The sequence below is a fragment of the Marmota flaviventris genome, chromosome 4 (assembly GCF_047511675.1).
Source record: "Marmota flaviventris isolate mMarFla1 chromosome 4, mMarFla1.hap1, whole genome shotgun sequence".
Classification (NCBI taxonomy): Eukaryota; Metazoa; Chordata; class Mammalia; order Rodentia; family Sciuridae; genus Marmota; species Marmota flaviventris.
Window position 1 is genome coordinate 27,403,667 of NC_092501.1, and position 5,287 is coordinate 27,408,953.

Here is a 5,287-nt window from a genome sequence, read left to right on the forward strand (position 1 = left end):
AAATATCTCCTCATTTGGGGAGCAACTTGGTATTTTATGTCAGTGCAGTATCCCTTCAGTTGAAGCCCTAATTACCCCTTTGGCTAAAACCCCAGTTAAAGCCCTGCCTGTTTATACATGCTCGCTTGACTTGATTTTCTTTCTACCATTACTGAGTCAAAAGTTTCTATCTCCATTATCAATATTTTCCCAGGATGGTTCTGAAGAAGACCATTCATATTCTTTAGGACATTTTAACTCCTGGTTTGACTGCTGTCTTAATAAATTCTTCAAGTGTTCTGAAACCCTGTGAGAATTGAGAAACCTATTTGGAGGAGCTAAAGCTGAGTTCATTGCTGTGGTCTCCCTTGGATCTGCATTCAGAATTGAACAAAGCATAGAAGTTAAGTTCCTGCATCTAATCATAAGTGGACCATTGTGCTCTGTCCCCTTACCTTATCACCTGGGTATCTGATTTCAGTTTTCCATTCCTTGAGCTAATCTGTTACACTGATTCAAATGCATAAGTATATATAGGAACTATCCTTGCTATGCTAGGATCTCAGGGCTACTAGAAACATTAGAGTGATCACTAACCAGTTCTTGGATTCATTTTTCATCTTCTAGAATGATCACCTGATTGAATTACCCTCAGCAGAAACTCAGAAAACTCTTTTTGGCCCTGGTTCTGATTTCCTAAGAAGAAACCAGTCATGTGTGGTCAGACATTCTCTTGAACTTGAATCTTCTGAATCTTAGCCTTAAAATCTTGATAATGCTCATAGACTTTGTTGCTAGGACAGGTACAAGTAGCCTCACTCTCTCAGTTGTAGTCTGTATAGACACACTGTTGTGAAATGCACTAGTTTTCCACAAACTTTGTACTTTGAGGAAATATTCCTTTCCTTATCTCCAGGTTCAACATTCCTCTGTCTACTGTCCATCCAAAGCCATGGGAGGCATCTGGAACCCAACTCGGAATGATGCAAATGGCATTAACCAGAATGTGTAGATGGGATAGAAACGAAGAAGAAATTATCCAGGAAGAATTAGAAGATAAACAGTAACAACAAAATACTTTTTTCACTAGGGGATTTTCTACTAAGAAAAGGAACAGGATTCTGTATACCCAGTAAATGGTTTTAACCACAAGATTCTGTGATTAGACTTGACTACTCTAAAAGAGAGAAATTTCATATTCTCAGTTTATTGATTTCAGATCTACATTCTCCCCATCCTCCTCTCTGCCTATTCCTATTTTCTTAGAAAGGCTCCTTTTGCAAAGCACCCATTTGACATGGATACATTCATGTGAAATATTCAGTTGGGATATTTTTTCAGTTGTAGATGGACACAATACCTTTATTTTTATTTATTTATTTTTATGTGGTACTGAGGATTGAACACAGAGCCTCACATGTGCTAGGCGAGTGCTCTACCACTGAGCTACAACCCCAGTCCCTTCAATTGGGATATTGATCCAGCTGTAATAACAGGACAAAAATAACAGTGGCTTAAAAAGATAGAAGTTGGGCTGAGGTTGTGGCTCAATGGCAGAGCGCTTGCCTTGCACATGTGAGGCACTGGGTTAGATCCTCGGCACCACATAAAAATAAACAAACAAAATAAAGATATTGTGTCCATTGCCACAGTCTGGCTGGGCACACAATCACGAGCCACCACACAGCTTGTAGATTCAAACAGCAACTCTTTATTCCCAAACTCACACCAGCCGTCTACAATCACGTTCTGGGGAAATCCACGTTCTCTGCCCAAATCCACGTTCTCTGCCCAAATCCACCTCCACTGGGCATCTGTCTCCCAAAAAATACTGTCTAAATCCCGTGAGAACTCAAGGGGAACTCAGGCAGCAGGATACGCCCTATTCCCAGGAGGAATAATCTTAAACCTGGAACGCCCTAAACCCAATTATCTTAAACCGGGAACACCCTAATCCGCCTTGGTCCTTGAGCAAGGTCACCTACATTCAATGTCACTGCAAATGTCAGCAACATGGGGTACGCTGGCAAGGAAATTGTCATACCTACTTGGCTAATGGCTCCCAGCAGTCCATGTATGACCAAAAAAATGTTTTAAAAAGATAGAAGTCTATTTTCCTCTTGCATGACAGTCTCGGGCATAAGAATCCTTGAACAAATATGGCGCTTCACACTTGTAGGGCTCAGGCTCCTTCCACCTACTGCTTTACCACCTTCAACACGCTGCTGCTATCTCATACTCTAGCTGCTGTATGACATACTCTTATGTCTGTACTCCAGCTAGAAGGAAGTAGGAAAACAGAAAGGAAGACATGTCCCTTCCTTTTAAGGACATGAGTCAGAAGTTGTCAGTGGAAGCCTGTCATTTCCTTTACATCCTAGTGGCCAGAACTTAATTAATGGTCACCATACCTAGCTGCAAGGGTAATGTGGTATTTAGTTAGACAGAAATATGCCCCCAGATAAAATTATATTATCCTGGCCTGGCATGGTGGTACATACCTACAATTCCAGAGATAGGAGGCTGAAGCAGAAGGATTGCAAGCTCCGACTGGCCTTAGCAGTTTAGAGAGACCCTGTCTCAAAATTAAAAGGGCTGGGGATGTAGCTTGGTGGCAAAGCACCTGTGGGTTCAATCCCCAGTACCCCCAAATTTTATATTATTATGGAGAAGGGCAGGAAAGGCATTAGGAAATAATTAGCAGTCTGTGGCAGATCAGGTGAGGAACAAATCATCAGGGTCAGATCATATGAATTCCAAATGTCCACAGTTTGGCACTGGGGACAACAATCATTAACAAATCCTGAAAAAATCAAGGCATTACCTTAAATAATATCAAATAATATTCCTGAGTCAAAATCATTGGAAGATTGATGGAAGCTGATTGCTTTCTACCAGGAGAGGACATTACAGTGTTTAGCTAAGCTTAGTTAAGCTATTGTGGAACTAGAAGAGCGTGTGCTATGTCCTCCTTGGAGGCCTTTGTTGCCGACTTGTGGCTGCCCCAGCCCCTCTGCCTTGATGGCAGAACTTGCTGGCATCTTCATGTGGGTCCAGGAAAAGATCCAGGAGGAGGAGCTGCAGTGATTAATAAGCTGAAATGGATGGAGGAAATCGCAAATATATTTCAGAGCTCTGGAGCAGAGTGCCATCTTTGCCAATCAAAATTCCAAACAGAAGGGAATGAAAATTAGGACAAAGACCAGCCATGGGAAATGGTGATGAATAAAAACACTTTAAGGTATGACAGCACCCAATTGCAGGCACCAACTTTTACCAGTACCAAGTTTTTGGAACCTACAAAAATATGATACTTCAATAGTTCTTTAATGTTCAGTTAAACACAAAATACACACACATGCACACACACACACACACACACACACACACACACTGGTGATCAAGCCGGAGGTGACCAAGAGGGATGTGATTAGTGGTTCTGAAGCTCTTCACTGGATAATCCATTTCTTTATCCATGTACTCTCAGTATGATGTGTATGTTCAATGGTACAGTGTGGATCCGGAAAATGTGACAGTGTTGGAGTCATGTGCTATGGAGCACCCCAGTGGTCCAGAAGCTCCAGAATTCATCGAGGTCAGATCATATGAATTCCAAATGGTTATTCATCCTCACAAGTCACTTGATGAGAATAGCTTTGACTACTTGCTGACCTGCAGTGAATAATCCCCAGACTGTGTTTCCTCGATACTGGGTTAGTTGGATGGTTTCCAGCATGTGAGATTTCCTGGAGAAGCTGTGTGTGGCTACTCTGAAAGCCAAAAACAGAAATCAAAGTGAAGGACTACATCGCTGCAAAGCCTCTGAAAATGAGCAGGGAGGCCAAGGCCACTGCCCAGTCATCTGAGCAGAAGAACAAGGACCATTGTAGTCCTACTCAGACTGAATATGCCTGAAGGGCTTTGGGCTAAAAAGAGACAGGTACTATTCTAGCCCAATCTCCATCCCTTATCATTCTACCTCAGAATGGGGACAGCCATGTGTATTAAAAGGCATGTGCTGTAACCATCAGTGCAAGGTAATTCAAGAACTAGTGTCTGGTTTTATTCAGTCAGAGCCCTTGCTTCTCTTTATCAGAGAGAGAAGGTGGAATCCAAGGAGGCATTGCCATGGTCTCAGGCCAACCATTTTGAAATTTTGTATTTGACTGACCTGATCTGGAACAAACCTCTCACCTCAGGCCAGAAAGGGATGACTTCTATTTGCTTCCTCTGAGTAGTTCCTTGCTGACATTCCAGATTGTCTTTTATTGTTATTTTTATTTATTTAATTTATTTTATTTTATTCCAGGTTGTCTTTTATTGTTATTTTGTGAAATAACATTTTTGTGAAATAACTATTTTGTGAAATAAATTTGTTATATTGTGAAATAACTGGTTGGCCAGTTATTTCTCAATGAGGGGTCACTGGGAGTACTCTTGGTAATGGTCTTGGTGTGAATGGATGTGACCAATATTGGCCATGTTAAGTGTCTTGTCTTCACCTTGCTTTTACCTTTAGGTACATGAAGTTCATACCAAAAATAAATAAATAAATAAATAAATAAATAAAAATATATATTTTTTAAATTCTCTCCTTGCAAGATACTACCCTATTGACTCACCTTACTCCAAACATTTTTATTGAACCTGCCAGTTCTTTGTTCACCAAATAATTTCCTCCTTCTTAGCTTTATCCCATTTACCATGAGCATTGGAGACAAGCTCTTTTAGACAGTAGCTTCCTGTATCATCAATGTTTAGATAGGGGTCAGTTGAAAGACTCAAACCTCACATTTAAATTTATTTGGTTCAGGTATTATTTTCTCTAGTTGAGATTTGACTTCTCCTTCTACAAATGCTAAAGGCAGAGGAATGGGAACTGGGCCACTTTCTTGGAGCTCTCAGAACTGTAGGCCAGCTCTGTAGACAAATAGATGTAATCTTGCCCAAAATATTATTATAATGGGGATATGGTTTATGTGACCTTCTTGTTACTCTAGAATGTTTTTCTTTCTCTCTCCAGAGCTGAAATGAAAGCAAACTACACTGTTTAGATAAGGTCACAACAAAATGGTGTCAGCTTGGTCTTTCTGATTTTGCTATTGGTCCTGTTGGAGAAGAGGGATCATATTTTACATCCTCCCACCTCCTTTTTTGCATTTATTTATTTTTTAAAATTTTATTGGTTATTTTTTAGTTATACATGATAGTAGAGTCCACTTTAATTTAAGTATACAAATATGGAATACATCTTATTCTAATTAAGATCCCAGCCTTATGTACATGATGGTGAGAATCGCTGTGATGT

At 40.3% G+C, this 5,287-nt stretch overlaps 1 pseudogene; it reads left to right on the forward strand.

Annotated features, from left to right (window-relative positions):
- The first annotated feature begins 2,997 nt into the window (after positions 1–2,997).
- On the forward strand, positions 2,998–3,894 carry LOC114088359 (stAR-related lipid transfer protein 7, mitochondrial-like; annotated as a pseudogene).
- Positions 3,895–5,287: the final 1,393 nt, after the last annotated feature.